Here is a 19,359-nt window from a genome sequence, read left to right as displayed (position 1 = left end):
ATCCCACACCACACCCCAATCTCACACCACACCCCAATCCCACACCACACCCCAATCTCACACCACACTCCAATCCCACAATGACACCCTAATCCCACACCACACCCCAATCCACACCACACCCCAATCTCACACCACACTCCAATCCCACATCACACCCCAATCCCACACCACACCCCAATCCCACACCACACTCCAATCCCACAATGACACCCTAATCCCACACCACACCCCAATCCACACCACACCCCAATCTCACACCACACTCCAATCCCACAATGACACCCTAATCCCACACCACACCCCAATCCACACCACACTCCAATCCCACAATGACACCCTAATCCCACACCACACCCCAATCCACACCACACCCCAATCTCACACCACACTCCAATCCCACAATGACACCCTAATCCCACACCACACCCCAATCCACACCACACTCCAATCCCACAATGACACCCTAATCCCACACCACACCCCAATCCACACCACACCCCAATCTCACACCACACTCCAATCCCACAATGACACCCTAATCCCACACCACACTCCAATTTCACACCACACTCGAATCCCACACCACACCCCAATCCACACCACACCCCAATCTCACACCACACTCCAATCCCACATCACACCCCAATCCCAAGCCCCTCCCCTCCCTGTCTCACTCCCCTAGACCATCCCCAACCTTTTTGCATTATCACTGTAAATACTGAAGAACTCAAGCCTTGTTGTATTATCATTATTCACAATTAACCCTTAACTGTCTAAGTATTATTCTGAGCATCTATACTCACTACCCCCAGGGGCCATGTGGGGCCCAGACCGCTGCCTAGCCCCTGCTGTGGTCTAACAAAGGGTTTACACAGTACACTCAGTAGTCACTTTATTTGGTCTTCTGCTGCTGTAGCCCATCCACTTCAAGGTTTGATGTGTTGTGCATTCGGAGATGCTCTTCCGCACACCACTGTTGTAACGTGTGGTCATTTGGGTTATTGTTGCCCTCCTTGTCAACTTGAAACAGTCTGGCAAGTATCCTTTGAATTCTCTCATTAACATGGCATTTCGCCCACAGAACTGGTGCTCACTGGATTTTTATTTTGTTTACCCACACCATTCTCTGTAAACTCTAGAGCAGTGGTCCCCAACTACCGGGCCGCAAAGCATGTGCTACCAGGCCGCGAGGAAACAATAGGAGTCAGCTGCACCTTTCCTCATTCCCTGTCACGGCCACTGTGGAGCTTGAACTCACCTGAGCTCATTACCCGCGCATCATCCATGTCAGCGCGGGAAGGAGATCAACTCCTCGAGCTTGTAAATGACGGCGAGCTGAAAAGTATGTTTGATATAACATCTCTGCCGGCATTCTGGATCAAAGTCAAGGCTGAATATCCTGAGATAGCCACAAAAGTAGTGAAAACATTGCCTCCATTCCCAACATATCTCTGCAATGAATGCAATGAAAACTAAACTGCGGAATAGACTGGACATAAGGAACCCCCTTCGAGTATCGCTGTCTCCCATCACCCCTCGATAGGACCGTGTTGTTTGCAGGGAACAAGCCCAGGGCTCCCACTGATTCAGCGATATTGGTGTGTTGCAATGATTTTATATGTTCATACGGGGAAAATATGTGCTGTGTGTTTAATATCCAAATGTTACTTAAAATGTTATGATGCTATTGACTTATAAGTGACTTAGATAACCATATAACAATTACAGCACGGAAGCATCTCTGCCCTTCTAGTCCGTGCCGAACGCTATTCTCACCTAGTCCCACCAACCTGCACTCAGCCCATAACCCTCCATTCCTTTCCTGTCCATATACCTATCCAATTTTTCTTTAAATAATAATATCAAACCTGCCTCTACCACTTCTACTGGAAGTCCATTCAACACTTACTTCAATCTCCCCTGTCCTCCCCTGATAATTGACTTATCCCTATATTCATGAATGGAAAATATGCGCTGTGTGTTTGATATTAAATTCATTAGATAAACCCTTTTAGAAACAAAATTGAGTGTGTTAGCCACTTGTCACCTATATTCCGGTCGTGATTAACACCCCTCCCCCGTACAGAATCGCCAAAAATGATTTATAGAAAAAAATCGGCACATACACACATGCGCACTGGTGCCCACGCAAAAGGTTGAGGACCCCTGCTCTAGAGACTGTTGTGCATGAAAATCCAAGGAGACTCTGAGATGCTCGAACCACCCCATCTGGCACCAACAATCATTCCACAGTCAAAGTCACTTTGATCAATTCCTTCCCATTCTGATGTTTGGTTTGAACAACAACTGAAACTCTTGACCATGTCAGCATGCTTTTATGCATTGAGCTGCTGGCTGATGAGATATTAGCAGTAATGAGCAGGTGGACGGCTGTACCTAATAAACTGACTCTGCCTCATCACTACTGAAGCAGATTGAACTTACAGAGTTCCAATGTAAGTTAACAACTTATTGCAGTTGCTAATCAGCAATCTGATTCTGAAGGCTAATTACAGATCTGTGTTCGTTTTCTGTGCTTCAACTGCACAAGCTCCAACCATGAAATTATTCCAGTGACCACATTTACAAGGCTATCCACCTCTCTTAACTTCTCTATCCTGTCTCCCATACATTTTGCTTCTACTTTTAGGTCCTTTTCACCCATCCCTTTCGGACTTGCATGTACCCTTTCCATAAACGCCTTCCCATGTAGCCTTTCCTCTACTCTTCCCTCTCTTCACTACTTGCATTTGCTGTTGCTCTGCCTCCCCTCCCTTCTCCTCAAAGCCAGAAATTTCAAGCTTCAGTCCAGATGCTCAAGATGTTTGCACATCTTTTCAAGAGGAATATTTCATTGTGGATTGTTTTTCAAGTAGGACATTGAACTGAGATTCCATTTACTGATTATCATCATTGCATCATTAGTGTCTGCTTTATTTTCCAAGTTACTGTAGTATCCACACTATGAAACTATTGTACTTATTGAGCTGTAAACTATTGTGAAGCATTGCAAACAGTGTAGAAATATATATTTCTTGTATTTACTGATTTAGTGCAAACTGAAGATGAGACTAGCATGGTTAAAATGCTTTGCCCATCAAGGCTGTTATCATACAAGTGTCTAGTGGGGTTCTGAAATGCAGCCGCCCATCTCAAAAACCAGAATCACAGAAAAATCCTGTGCTGTATGAGACCATTCAACCTTAATGGAAAACAAATAAAAGTCCAGATACTGGAATCTGATACAGAACCAAAAGTTCTGGCAGAGCAGCTGCAGAAAGAGAAACTATTTAATACTTCAGGTTGGAGACCTTTCACAGCTTGGAGTTCTTCCAGCATTTTGGTATCAATCCAGAACTCATCAAGTCTATTGTGTCTGCGCCAATAAATTCAAATGTAACACTGCCTGCCATGAGGAAATCTAACGCAGTTCACATCCGCCTCTCCTCTGAGCAGAATTACATAGGGAGTGAACAGTTTCACCAAGTTGCTCAATAGTATCCTGATGGAAATAATACTCTTCAAATCACAAAATGATATTGCAAACACTAGCACTGGCCTGTGCTTTATCCCAAAGGTTCTCAATCATTTTACAGAAGCGTACTCAGCAGCTGCAATGTGGAGCAAATACTTATTCTCTTGTTACTTCATAAGTTCCTATATATTGTAATCTATAAATGGTGACCAAATATAGTTAAGCATCTAGCATATTGAAATTTAGCCTCATCTGTATCTCTGTATTTACAGCCATGATCAAAATCTCCATGAATATTTTTAAATATATATCAAACATATTTATACATCTCATTGTTTTCCTAAACTGCAAGCTGAGAGTTTGTCTTTTAAGTTGTAAAGTAACACTCAGTGGATTTTCTAATACATTGAACATTCTCTTCAGTTCACTCCTGGGTGCATCCTGTTTTTGATAGTGGTGATCTTCTTTATACATTTTCCAGTGGGCTGTTTAGTAGTGAGAGCATCAGTCACTCTGGATACTGTACCTAGCTGCTGAATATTTTTGGACACTAAGTGAATCAGGAAGTATAGGCACTGGATGGAGAGGGACACCAGGAGAGGATCAGCCCATATCTGAACAGGGTCAAGAGAATACTGTAAATAAACTACTTCTGACTCTATTCCTTGCCTTCACTAATTGACAAATCACTGTTCATTCACATGAAGTGGTCATCATTGGCCATGCCAACGTGATTGGTCATCCCTAGTTGCCCTTGATCCAAGTGACTTGCTAACCAGGTCGGAGAGCTGATAAGAATTAACCACATTGCTGATGGTGCCCACTTTCCTTCCCTAAAGGACAATAGAGAACTTGTTTTTTACGTCACCTCAGTATCTCCATGATTACCATTACTGACCGATTTCTTTCTTAAATTTGAAGTTGTTTTCAATTAACTTTAATAGAAACTAAATTCACAATCAGCCGTGGTGGGATTTAAATTCTCGTCTAAACATCATTCTGCGTCTCATCCAGGAAATCAAACTAAATGTGATTTCTCTGATTTCCGTTAATGGCACTCCTCCTGTTCTTACCCTATCCCTTATTTATTTATTTACTTATTTATTTATTATTATTTTCTTTTTATCTCCCTCTGTCCCTCTCACAATCACTCCTTGCCTGCTCTCCATCATCCTCTGGTGCTCCCCTCCCCTTTTCTTTCTCCCTCGGCCTCCCGTCCTATGATCCTCTCCCTTCTCCAGCCTGTATCCCTTTTGCCAATCACCTGTCCAGCTCTTGGCTCCATTCCTCCCCCTCCTGTCTTCTCCTACCATTTTGGATCTCCCCCTCCCCCTCCCACTTTCAAATCTCTTACTAGCTCTTCCTTCAGTTAGTCCTGACGAAGGGTCTCGGCCTGAAACATTGACTGTACCTCTTCCTAGAGACACTGCCTGGCCTGCTGTGTTCACCAGCATTCTGTGTGTGTCCCTACTCTTTCTTGGTGTTTTCGGCAGAGCTACAGGGCAGGGAAGCCTGGCTGCTTATTCCTTCCATGATCCAGTGATTCAGTCTCTACCCCGGCTCACTGATGGATTCTGAAGCCATCTGAAGAGTACTGACCATGATATTTCACCACAGAGTACAAGACAGGATTCTTATTTGCCCAGATTAGATCTGTCGACATCTATGCCTTGTCTAACTGACTCTTATTTCTGGAAAAAAGTTCCTTTAGCAATGACAGTATTCCAGCTGGCTTGGGCCACAGCCGCTGGCAGAAAGGAGAACATCACTCTCCCTACGCCCAATCTGAAACAATAAACAAAAAGTAAAGATTTGAATCTGGTCTAGTAAACAAGGCCATTTGGTCTGAGAGATCCACTTGGACGAAGTATCCTACCAATGCACTGCAAATATATCACCTTCACTTATTGTCCAATTTCCTTTTCGAAAGTTACTGCTGAAAATTATTCTCTCCTCAATCCACTGTGTGAAAACTGCTTTCATGTCCCCTCTGGTTCTTTCACCAACACACATCCTGGCACTGGAAACACCTTCTCCCCAGTCACAGCACCCAACCCCCCCTTAACATTTTGAACACGTCGACCAGATCACTCCTTAAGAACATCTCGCTTTTCTATCGTAGCTTTCATTGCTTCAGTCAGCTCATCCCAGTGTAGCCAATGGAATAGACATCATCGTAACATTAGGAACAGCAAACTCCCACGAACAGCAGTGCAATGACATGGGTGTCGATGGTCGAGAACTCCAGAGAGTGCTTATGACTCTTCTTTTGAATGGAAGATTTAACACCTTTGAGGCACCAGATGAAACTGTGGTTTTAATGCCTCGTTTGAAAGATGGAAACCGGGATCAGGGAGGAAATTTCAATTTCAGTACCTTTGACCTACAAGCTTCCTCCTCCAGACTACAACCCTGGGGGGTGTCTATACTCACTGGGGTGAGCTGGTTTCTTTCATATCCTGGGAACCTACTGCAGCACATTAGAGTTCAGAAAAAAAAACATATTTTGACCTAATTTCCAGAAACAAAATAATCTGTATGTGAAACACAAACTCCTTTTCTTTATGACTAGTGTCCTTCGATTTTTTTTTGCCAAAGTCAACAGGCAGACTGCTTGGATTAAGTTTGTCAGGTGGAGAGAAGAAAGCAGACTGGCTGTGCTCTCTTCAATTTGTTTTACAAGAGGTGACCTCATTAAAACATACAAAATCTTTACATGTACAATACATGCAGGAATTCCCTTTCTTGCAGTATCTAAAGCCAGGAGCACGGTCCAAAATAAGGGTTTGGCCATTCACAACAGAGAGGAAAGACATTTCTCCACACAGTGTAGTGATCTGTGGAATTATCTGCCCAAAATGGCTCAATTGCTGAAATTTTCAAGCGGTTGATAGATTTATTTAATACACTAAGGAAGTAGTGAACCCATGCACACCACCTCATTCCTCTCCTGCACCATTCCTCTCCCTCCAAGAGGACCACAACCTTGTCGAGGTTTGGAGGTTTGGAGTGACACAGAGAGCGATGCTGGCTGGCATCACGGCATTGTGGTTTGGTACATGGTAGGGTCACCAATGCCAAACAGGTCCAAGGGTGGAGTGGTCCACTGGTCCTCCAGATCTGATGGGGGGAGGTTTCAGCTCAGGGCTAACAACCCTGACCGGTAAAACAAAATTGTTATGGAAACGGCAATGAAGAATCCTTCTACATCTGAGTGCCACGGCATTCCTCCCGGAACTTGCATGACTAACAGTAGTGAAATCTGAGCTACAGACATGATGAGGAAACCACCAGAGATGGAGGTTGGAGACCTTCATTGCTGCCCTAAACACCATCGGTGTAACGATGGAAACACGAGGAAATCTGCAGATGCTGGAATTTCAAGCAACACACATAAAAGTTGCTGGTGAACGCAGCAGGCCAGGCAGCATCTCTAGGAGGAGGTACCATCAACATTTCGGGCCGAGACCCTTCGTCCTGACAGCCTATAGACAAGGAGCAGTAGGACAGTGAGGAGTGTGGTAAAGCAGAGGGATCTTGGAATACAGATCCATAATTCCTTGAAAGTACCATCACAGGGTGATAGGGTCGTACAGAGAGCTTTTGTTCCTTGGCCTTCATAAACCGAAGTATTGAGTACAGAAGATGGGATGTAATGTTGAAGGGGCATAAAAGGTCGGTGAGACCAGATTTGGCGTATTGTGTGCAGTTCTGTCCCCTACCTGTAGAAAAGATGTTAATAAGACTGAAGGAGTACAGGGAGAACTTACAAGGATGTTGCTGAGACTTGATAAGGTTGAACAGGTTAGGATTATTTCCCCTGGAACATAGAATGAGGGGAGATTTGATAGAGGTATACAAAATAATGAACGGTATGGATAGAGTGAATGCAAGCAGGATATTTCCACTGAGAATCGGTGCGATTAGATTTAGAGGTTTTGGATTAAGGGTGAAAGGTGAAATATTTGTTTATTTATTTAGCGATTCAGCTCGGGGCCCTTCCACATCGCCCGCAACCCGACAACCCAAATTAACCCCAAACTAATCCCGGGACAATTTACAATGACCAATTAACCTAACTCTACACCCTTAGACTATGGAAGGAAACTGGAGCACCCGGGAAAATCCATGCATTCCACAAAGATTCCCACAGAGCGGTGCCGGAATTCAACTCCCAACTCCGGAACGGTCGTGCTAACTGCTACCCTACCGTTGAGTTGGGATCGGTACGCCGGTTGCCCACAGTTCGGCATAGTCATGGTGGGCTGAATGACCTGCTTCCCTCCTGAACGACTCTACCACACCACACACTGGACGGCCAGAGGGGGATGAGACCCAAAGCAATGCGAATGCATGACTACTGCGCCATCTGCTGCCCAGTTGCGTTACACAGACACCGACGTGAGATTTGACATGCGATTCTGTTGGTTCTCATTAACTCCGAGTGAAACCAAAATAAACAACCTTGCTTTCTGATTTCCGAGAAAACTGTATGAAACACACCGGCTTCCTTGACTGTGTAAATCTAGGGAAGACAGTCTCAAGTTCCGCCAAACTCGTGAGATTGAGACGGTTCGTCCCACCCCAAACCCCATTTGAGTGGATGCGAGTCAGGGCCACGGAATAACAGATCGCGTACTGTACTGTACTGCGTACGATTAAAGGAATTACTAAAGACATAACTTAACTAAAGACATAGCACTGCCCCGGAGTCACTCTCACTGCTTTATCGATATCCTAACCAATGGGAGGGAGAGGAAGGGGGAGGAGGAGGAGGGGAAGGGGGAGAGGGAGGAGGAGCAGGGAGGGGGAGAGGGAGAAGGAGGAGGGGAGAGGGAGGAGGAGGAGGGGAAGGGGGAGGAGGAGGAGGGGAAGGGGGAGAGGGAGGAGGAGGAGGGGAAGGGGGAGGAGGAGGAGGGGAAGGGGGAGAGGGAGGAGGAGCAGGGAGGGGGAGAGGGAGAAGGAGGAGGGGAGAGGGAGGAGGAGGAGGGGAAGGGGGAGAGGGAGGAGGAGCAGGGAGGGGGAGAGGGAGGAGGAGGAGGGGAAGGGGGAGGAGGAGGAGGGGAAGGGGGAGAGGGAGGAGGAGCAGGGAGGGGGAGAGGGAGAAGGAGGAGGGGAGAGGGAGGAGGAGGAGGGGAAGGGGGAGAGGGAGGAGGAGCAGGGAGGGGGAGAGGGAGGAGGAGGAGGGGAAGGGGGAGGAGGAGGAGGGGAAGGGGGAGAGGGAGGAGGAGCAGGGAGGGGGAGAGGGAGAAGGAGGAGGGGAGAGGGAGGAGGAGGAGGGGAAGGGGGAGAGGGAGGAGGAGCAGGGAGGGGGAGAGGGAGAAGGAGGAGGGGGAGAGGGAGGAGGAGGGGGAGGGGAGGATGAGGAGGGGGAGGGGGAGAGGGAGGAGGAGGAGGGGGAGAGGGAGGAGGAGGGGGAGAGGGAGGAGGAGGGGGAGGGGGAGAGGGAGGAGGAGGAGGGGGAGAGGGAGGAGGAGCAGGGAGGGGGAGAGGGAGGGGGAGGAGGAGGGAGGAAGAGGGGAGGAGGAAGGAGAGGGAGGAGGACGGAGAGGGAGGAGGAGGAGGAGGGAGGGGGTGAGGAAGAGGAGCCTCCCCAGTCATACAGTGGCTGCTCTGCCAGCCCTGCTAATGATTTCCATTCACCGATTGACTTTACTTCAAAATTTATTGAAGGTATTAACTTGCGAAATTATTGCATTTGATGTCATTGAATTTAATGAGTAAAAAGAACCCCATCCGATTAGGAACCACTAGAATCAGTAATGTCCAATACTCAGACAAATTTACACATTGCAATTTTGCAGTACCAGTACTGTAGGAACACAAGTTCAAGTCCCACCAAGGCAGCCGAAGAACTTAAAGTCAGCTAAAAAAAACTAATAAACTAAGATCAACAATGGTGACTTTAAAATGAATCCATCCTTCTGCACTTTAGAAAATTTGCTTTCTTACCGAGAAGGTTAGCAACTCCACACATCAGCATTAGGATTGAATTAACAGCACTTCAAAATAGCCCAAGAATAATTCCTCATCTTTTGACTGGCAATAAATGCATATTTTACAGAAATGCTCACATCCTACCAGTGAAATAAGAGCAGTCCTGGAAATGTGAGCACACATTTGGGAATCTCTGCTGCTGCTCCCATCACATGTAGGTTAAAGTAAACATGAGGGACACCAAAATTATGAGGCCTTTTCAATCTCCATGCACTAACAAACTCTGGCACTTCAGATAGAAATTAGACAATGTAAAGAGAATGCTTATGGACAAAGAGGCATCATTTCCACAAAAGCAATGACAGGATCCATGTCTGCTTTGCTGTAATAAATACTGTTTTGTTAAATCTCGCATCTGTTGAAGCACTGAAGGCTAAATAAAAGTTTCTAGCAGTAGTAGGTTGCAAGCTGAAGCAACCCATCTTCCTAAATCATATTCTTAGGATTAGCAACCAGTCTGCTTCAGATTGTTTGCAAGGAACACCAGTTTACGTGAAACATTTGCTGAAAGCCAAGAGCATCACTCCCTGCCGATCTCTGTGGTTAGTAGTGTTGGGCTGGAATGACAAGAGCAGAGAGTAGCATTGCAATCTAAAATTTTATAGGCAGCGCTTCCAGTGCCAAAATTGGAAAATACAGTTACACCAAGAAAATGACAAAGATTTGTGGTTGCCTTCCCTCATGGAAATCAATGCCTGGTTGATTGGAAGGGGACACCAGCAGGGATGATGGCAGAACAGTAATGGCTGGAGTTTCTGGAGCAGTTTGGAAGTTGCAGAATAGAACTTCCCAAATAAGAAGAAGTATTCTAAAGGGAGGATAAGGCAACCGTGGTTGGCAATGGAAGTCAAGGACAGCATAAAAGCAAATAAAGAGCATAGAACGTAGTAAAAATCTGAGGAAACTAAAGGAATGGAAAGCTTTTACAAACCAATGCAAGGCAACAAAAATGCAATGAGGAGAGGAAAGATAAAATACGAAGGTAATAATATAAAAAAGGAGAGCAAAAGTTGTTTCAGATATATGAAGAGTAAAAGAGAGCCAGAGTCAATGTCAGACTGGAGAGGTAGTAATGGGGGCAAAGAAATGGCAGATGAACTCAGTAAGTATTTTGCATCTCTCTTCGCTGAGGAAGACACTAGCAGTTTGCCAGAAATTTGAGTGTCAGGGAGCAGAAGTGAGTGCAGATGCTATTACTAAGGAAAAGCTGAAAGGTCTGAAGGTTGATAAGTCACCTGGACCAGATTGACTGCATCCCAGTACTCTGAAGGAGGCAGCTGAAGAGATTGTAGAGGCATTAGTAATGATCTTTCAAGAATCAATAGATTCCAGAGTGGTTCCAGAGTACTGGAAAATCCCAAATGGTAGTCCACTCTTTAAGAAGGGAGGGAGGCAAAAGACAGGAAATTATAGGCCAGTTAGCCTGACTTCAATGGTTGGGAAGATGTTGGAGTCCATTATTAAAGATGAGGATTGGTGTACTTGGAGGCACATGATAAAAATAGGCCAAAATCAGCATGGTTTCCTTGCAGGGAAATTTTGCCTGACAATTTTGTTAGAATTCTTTGAGGATAGACAAAGGAAAGTCAGTGGATGTAATTTACTTGGATTTTCAGATGGCCTTTGACAAGGTGCCACACCTGAGCCTACTCAACAAGATAACAGCCCAGGGTATTACAGGAAAGATACTAGCATGGATAGAAGATTGGTCGACTGTCATGAGTGGGAATAAAGGGGCCTTTTCTGGTCGTCTGCCGGTGACTAGTTCTGTTCTGTAGGGGTTGGTGTTGGGACTGCAGCTTCTCACGCTATATGTCAATGACTTGGATAATGGAAGTGATGGCTTTGTGACCAAGTTTATGGATGAAACAGTGTTGAGGAAACAGAGTAGAAGAATGGGTAATGAAATGACAGATGGAATATAGTTTAGGGAAATGTATGGTCACACACTTTGGTGGAAGGAATAAAGGTGCAAACTGTTTCCTAAATGTGAAGAAAATTTAGAAATCAGAGGTGCAAAGGGATTTGGAAGTCCTCGAGCAGGTTGAGCCGGTGATCAGGAAGGGAAATATAATGTTGGCATTCATCTGAAGAGGACTAAAATATAAAAGCAAGGACGTAATGCTGAGGCTTTATAATGCATTGGTCTGCACACATTTGAAGTATTGTCAACAGTTCTGGGCCCCTTATCTCAGAAAAGATGTGCTGGCGATGGAGAGGGTCCAGACAAAGTTCCTGAGAATGATCCCAGGAATGAAAGGGTTAATCTATGAAGACTGTTTGAGGCTGTGAGCCTGTACTCACTGAAGTTTAGAAAAATGAGGGCAGATCTCATTGAAACCTATCGAATTTTTAAAAGACAGAATGGATGTGGAGAGGATGTTTCCTCAGCTGGGGAAGTCTGGAATGAAAGGGCTCAGCCTCAGAAGAATAGAACATCCCTTTAGAACAGAGATAGGGAGCAGTTTCTTTAGCCAGAGGGTAGTGAATCTGCAGAATTCTTTGCTACTGACGGCTGTGAAGGCCAAGTCATTGGGTATATTTAGTTTGATATGTTCTTGATTAGTGAAAGTTATGTTGTGAAGGCAGGAGAATGGAGTTGAAAGGAATAATAAATTAGCCATGATTTATTGGTGGAGCAGACTCAATGGGCTGAATGGCCTAATTCTGTTCCTATACTATGTCTTATGGTATTAAGTGTTTGGACAGCAAGTGATGCTCGTTTGCTTCAAGATCTGTGACAAGAACGACCGCACAACAGAAAAGTGGTGTAATTGTATTCTTGGAAGCAGTAGTTTTGTGCCTATGTGAATAGGACTAGTGCTTCATTTTAGTCATGAAGTCATAGAGTTATACAGCATGGAAACAGGCCCTTCAGCCCAAATTGTTCATGCCAACCCAGCTGCCCACCTCTCACTTCCTTGTGTTTGGCTCTTTTCCCTCTGAATCTTCCCTATCCATGTTCTTATCTGAATGTATTTTGAACATTATAATTGTATACACTTCCACCAGTTTCTCTGGCAACTTAATCCAAACACGAACAACCCTTTGTGGAAAAAGTTGCCCCTTACATTCCTTTTAAATACTATCCTCTAACCTTAAACTCTGCCCTAAGCTGGGAAAAAGATTGCAACCATTCACCTTATCTACGTCCTTCCTGATTTTATCAGCTTTTAAAGGCCACCTTTCACGTTCCTTCACTCCATGTAGAACAATCCCAGCCTGTACAGACTCCTCTTGTAACTCAGATCCTGGTATTATCCTTGTGAGACTGTTTTTGCATCTACTTCACCATCCTTCCTAAAGCTGGGAGACCAGAACTGCACACAGTACTCCAACTGCAGTTTTCATCAACAGATCGTACCAGAAGCCCCAACTCCAAATCTCAACACCCTGACCGACAAAGGCAAGCATGCGTACACCTGCTTCACCATTCTGTCACCACTTTCAGGGAACGATGCACTTGTATCTCTTGTATTCTAAAGTCCACCTGTTCTACTGTTATTGGGTAAGATTTACTCTGATGTCATTTCACAAATGTAAAATGCATTCTTATTCCATCTTCCTTTCCTTGGCCCACATTCCCGGATTCTGTTGTAATTTGAGCTCGCTCACTTCATCGACCCCTCTACCTGCTATTTCATGACTTCTGCAAACTTAACCATGTCAACTCACCCAAATCGTTAATACAGGTGACAAACAGTGGACCCAACACAGATCCCTATGGCACATCACTGGTCAGCACTGGTCGCAGGCCTCGAATCTGAAAATCAACCCTCCACTGCCATCCTCTGACCCCCTTCCACTGAGCAAATTTTATATCCACTTGCCTAACTCTAAATACCCATCCATGTTAAGCTTAAAATATCGAGAATATGTGTGATCAGAGCAGTCTGGTGCAGACAGTACCAATGGAGTTACAGCTGGATCAGGTGGGAGCAGGGAGCTGTGGCTTGGCTACCAAACACAAAGGGTAGCAACAGTAACCATGAGAAAGTGTGCCAGATGCTGGAATTCCACAGCAATACACACACACACACACACACACACACACACACAATGCTGGAGGAACTCAGCAGGCCAGACAACATCTATGGAAATGAATAAACAGTTGACACGTTGGGCTGATAACCCTCCTTCAGGACTAAGAAGGAAGGGGGCAGATGCCAGGACAAAAAGGTGAGGGGAGGGGACCCTGTGAGAATAGCCAGGCACCGAGGGACAACACTTACAAAATGCTGGAAGTTGTATCGATGGAAAAGACTACACAGTCAATGTTTTGGACCAGTGAAGGAGCCACCACATTGGAAATCCATCCTGATCCTTCACCCATGCCTGATCAAAAGAGTATGACTTATTTTGACTGAATCAGACTCAGGAACCCCGAAAACTCAACAACATGCTTCCTGTAATCCTAAACTAGAGCACCATTAATTAGTCACATGTGACAAATTAACTATTTTATCTCTACTTTTGTGAAATAATCCAAACAGGAGTCAAAACATTCCCAACAATGGGGGTGGGTGAAATCAGTGGCTACTCTGTTATAATCTTTGAAAGGTACCAGCAGAAGCCAAGGAAAGTGAGAATGGGGACGGGGGTGAGTGTCAGCACACAGGGAGGGGTGGTGCTGAAGAGTACACCATTCATTCCATTAGGAGGTTTAGCGGAACAGTTACGTGTAGCACCAGCAGAGAGGAAACCATTACAATAATGTCACATCAGATTTGACTCCTTCCTTAACTCAGGTGTTAAGTTACAGCATTGATATGAGGTCATGGATCTTTGAAACTCAGATTTAAAAATAACTCTTTGGTATGCAACAAACAGATTTAACTGCACAAAAATGAGATCCGATACTCATTTTCAGATTTGCCACAACACCACTATTGTTGGGTGAATCACAGATGACAAGTTAGCTTACTGGAGTGAGACAGGACACCTGGTAGAGTAGTACCGTAATAACAACCTCTCATTCAACATCAGCAAAATTAAAGAGCTAAACACTGGCTTCAGCAAAGGGAAGAAGGATGAACATGTGCTGGTCTATACTGATGGCGCAGAGAGCTGACAGCTTTAAACAACAGATCACCTGAGGTGCCCTGGGCCCAGCTACATAGATACAATCAGAAGGGGGGCACACCAGTGCCCTTACTTTACTAGGGTAAGGAACTACGCATTGTCGCCAAATATTTTAAAGATTTCTCGTTGAAAGCATCGTGATGAGTTATATAATGGCCCGGCACAGTAGAGAGAATGCATAGGAAATGAAGAAGCTGCACAGTGTAGTGGATTCTGCTTCGTGCTTCTTTGACACATCCCTCCCTACAGGAGGTGCTGCCTTAAGAAGGTAAAACTCATATCTTACTCTTCTCTTCCCTTTCTTGACTGTTCTAACTCTATCCAGAGGATACTCTGATGATCATTATCATCATAGGCCCACAGACCCCAGTGCCCTTGATTGCATTTCCTACCATTTTATTTCTTGTAAGAACCATTCCATTTTCCCAGTTTCTCTACAGTATCTCTACCATATTTATTTTTGTCCACTTCTGTTCTTTCCATTTACCTTGCCCATGTTTTCCCCTCTACCATAATTGATAGATACCTCACACATCTCATTTATTTCTTCAATGTCTGCTCTCACCTCTTCTCATCCACAAGTAGGCACATCTTCCCCTCTCTTCCCCTTTCAGCTTCGCGATTGAACAGTTAGTTCTTTGACTTCCACGATCCACTCATCTTTTCACAGAACATTCCCATGTAATTGCAGAAGATGCAACACTTAAGCTCTTCTTGGCATTATTCTGAGACCCATTCACCCCTCAGGCACAGCTTGCACAACTTCCAATCCATGTACTGCATTTGGTCCTCACAATGGGCTGTCCTCTGCAACACAGATACAAAACGGAGATGAGGGGAAGACTTTGCAGAAAATCTCATTCGTCCAAAGGGTGGTCACATGCTTACAGTTTAACATTCTACTCTCACTTAGACTCCTCTGTCTTTGGTCTTTCATGTACTCCAACAAAGTCCAACATCTTCCACTAAGGCTTCCTGTGATCCCCGACCCTCAGTAGTGAACTCGGCCATTTTAAATCACGTCTTTCCTGTATTATCAGAACTGGCAAGTTTAAATGCAAAGATACCTAGCAGTAACGTTAACTCAATTTCTTTCTCCACAGATGCCACCTGATCTGTTGATGCTTCCTGTGTTCTCTTTTGTTTTGGGCTACAGTTCTATCCTACACCTCCATTCCAACATCTTTAGCAGACTGAAACACCTGAGCATATAGGCAGTAAGAAAGAGGATGTGCTGGAGCTTTTAAAAAGCATTGAGTTAGATAAGTTGCTGGGATCAGATGAGATATACCCCAGGGTATTGTGGGAAGTGAGGGTAGAGATTGCTGAGCCTCTGGCAATGATCTTTGCATCATCAATAGGGACGGGAGAAGTACTAGAGGACTAGAGGGTTGCAAATGTTGTTCAAGAAAGGGAGTAGAGATAACCCAGGAAATTACAGACCTGTGAGTCTTACTTCAGTGGTGGGCAGATTGTTGGAGAACATCCTGAGAAGTAGGATTTATGGGCATTTGAAGAGACATAATCTAATTAGGGATAGTCAGCATGCATTTGTCAAGGGGAGGTCATACCTTTCGAACCTGATTGAATTCTTTGAAGATGTAACTAAACACATAGATGAAGGTAGAGCAGTGGATGTAGTGTATATGGATTTCAGGAAGGCATTTGATAAGGTTCTCCATGCAAGGCTCCTTCAGAATGTAAGGAGGCATGAGATCCAAGGAGAACTTGCTTTGCAGCTCCCGAACTGGCTTGCCCACAGAAGCCAAAGCGTGGTTGTAGACGGGTCATATTCTGCATGGAGGTCGGTGACCAGTGGTAATCCAGCGAGATCTGTTCTGGGACCCCTCCTCTTTGTGATTTTTATAAATGACCTGGATGAAGAAGTAGAAGGGTGGGTTAGTAAATCTGCTGATGACACAAAGGTTGGAGGTGTTGTGGATAGTGTGGAGGGCCGTCCAAGGTTACAGCGGGACATTGATAGGATGCAAAACTGGGCTGAGAAGTGACAGATGGAGCTCAACCCAGTTAAGTGTGAAGTGGATCATTTCAGTAGGCTAAATTTAAAAAAGGAATATAATATTAATGATAAGACTCTTGGCAGTGTGGAGGATCAGAGATCCTGGGGTCTTTGTCCATAGGATACTCAAAGCTGCTGCATAGGGTGACAGTGTTGTTAAGAAGGCATACGGTGTGTTGGCCTTCATCAACCATGGGATAGTGTTCAAGAACCGTGAGGTAATGTCACAGCTATATAAGACCTGGGTCACACCCCACTTGGAGTACTGTGTTCAGTTCTGGTCACCTCATTGCAGGAAGGATGTGGATACTATACAGAGAGTGCAAAGGAGATTTACAAGGATGAGAATAGGTTGAGTGAACTTGGCCTTTTCTCCTTGGAGCGACGGAGGATGAGAGGTGACCTGATAGAGGTGTATAAGGTGATGAGAGGCATTGATCGTGTGGATAGCCAGAGGCTTTTTTTTAAGGCTGAAATGGCTAACACGAGAGGGCACAGTTTTGAGGTGCTTGGCAACAGGTACCGAGGGGCTGTCAGGGGTAAGTTTTTCAAACAGAGTGTGGTGGGTGCTTGGAATGCACTGCTGGAGGCGGTGGTAAAAGTGGATACAATAGGGTCTTTTAAGAGCCTCTAAGATAGGTAAGAGGAGTTTAGAAAAATAGAGGGCAATTCGGTAGGGTAATTCTAGGCAGTTTCTAGAGCAGATTACACGGTCAGCACAACGTTGTGGGCCGAAGGGCCTGTAATGTACTCTAAATTTCCATGTTCTATGTTTATTCCTCTCTAATTTCCCTTAGTCATCTGTTAACTAGATTGCTTTGAAAGCAATTAACAAGCAAGTGTGGATCTTGATTGGGCAGGACATAAAGGGATACGGGAAGAAGGCAGGAGACTGGGGCTGAGAGGAATATTGGATCAGCCGTGATGAAATTATCTTATGGTCTAAATAGGTGAAGCTCCTACACCAAAATATTAAAAATAAAATTAGCTTTCTTTGTAACACGTGCATTGAAACATATAGTGGAATGCTTCAATCATGTCAGCAGCCAGCATAGTGCAAGGATGTGCTGGGGGAAGCCTGCTAGTGTCGCCACGCTTCCAGCGGCAACATCGCGTGCCCACAACTTACCAACCCTTGCTAACTTGTGCAGCTTAGGAATATGGGAAGAAACTGAAGCACCCAGTGGAAATACGCGCAGCCATGGAGAGAGCCTACACACTCCTCACAGACGGCGATGGGAACAGAACACTGATCTCTGGCACCTTAAAGCATTACACTAGCTGCCAGGCTACCGTGCCACCCTACAGCATTGATTAAACAGCACTCACTTCAATTAGCTGAAGACCTGTTTAAAAAACAATAGAAGAACTAGAGTAGCTGCTGTGACTTTAATATTTCAGTAATATTTGAGTAGTATTGTTTTATTAAGCATTCTTTGTTCTTTACATAATTCATCACAGGTTATATGTAAAAGTAAGTGAATGGCATACGTCATTAAGCCACCCACCATATGTGGCACCTCACTCAAAGAAAAGATGAGGCATTCCTGGCTCTGAGTTTCCTTTCAATTAATTTTACGTTTTAGAGTTACAAAACCTAACAGTAGTGATGGATAAGTTTTAAAACAAACCTGAGACAGCAACCCTCCTGTTGAAGCACAGCGAGATGTTCAAGTTTTTTTTAATGCAGTGAGAAATGGTCGAGTGAAAAAACCAGCTTAGCATGTGCTTCTTCGGGAAGGGACAGAGACGGCTGAGTTAAAAAAAAGGCAGAAGGTGGACAAATTCATGGGATTTTAAACAGTGAGTGCCAGGTGATAGTAATCATAAATTTTTAAAAAGTAGAAATTGACAGAAAGATAGACATGTTTTGATTGCACAAGAGATAACTGGATATTGTATAATGAGCAACTGAGCTGCATTTTAAAGCAAGTGAAATAGTCAATTGAAAACAAGTGCATTAGGTTGAAAGGCATACAGTTTGCTTAGAAGTTTAACTGTTTCAACCAAAACAGCTGAAATCAACTTTGCTATTTATTGTGAAAGTAATGCAGGAATATTTAGAACTGAAAACATTGTTGATTGCAGAATGCTTTAGGTTCCATAAGCGGAATCAAAAGGAAGGGGAGTCCATTTCAGCAAATGTGGCTGACTTGAAGCGGTTGTCTAAGCTTTATCAGTTGGGTAATGAGCTTAACAATGCATCGAGAGATCACTTAGTTTGTGGATCTTACCAGAAAGCATCCAAAAACAGCTCCTAACTGAAGCACAATTTATATTTAAAAGAGCAGTTGAAATTGCTGTATCAATAGAAATAGCAGATTGGGATGCAATTGAGTTGCAGTCAGGAATGAAAGTGAGCGTAAACAAAATGGCAATGTTTAAACAGAAACTGGCCTGGCCTCATAAATTGTGTTACTGTTGTGGCAGGGTCTCATATACACCAAATCAATGCAGATTAAAAGGTGAAACTTGTAGAAAATGCATTTTCAGATACAAAGAGCATGTTGGGCAGACAAAATTAAATGGATTTCACAGAAAAGAGAAAAAGATATAAAAATGTCACATTGCAGTTTCAAAAAGAGCACTAAGCTGCAAGGTATTGATGCAAAGTTTGATCATGTGGAGAGTGACATGAGAAAGAGTAGCACTGAGATTTACAATGTGAAAGCTAACAACAGACAGGCAATATGGGTTACACCAGAAATGAACTGCAAATTAATTTAAATGGATTTGGAAACTGGCTCAACTGTTTCAGTCATTCAACAAAGTAAGCTTGAAT

This window comes from Mobula hypostoma, chromosome 17 (genome assembly GCF_963921235.1).
Source record: "Mobula hypostoma chromosome 17, sMobHyp1.1, whole genome shotgun sequence".
NCBI lineage: Eukaryota > Metazoa > Chordata > Chondrichthyes > Myliobatiformes > Myliobatidae > Mobula > Mobula hypostoma.
This window is presented reverse-complemented; position numbering follows the sequence as displayed.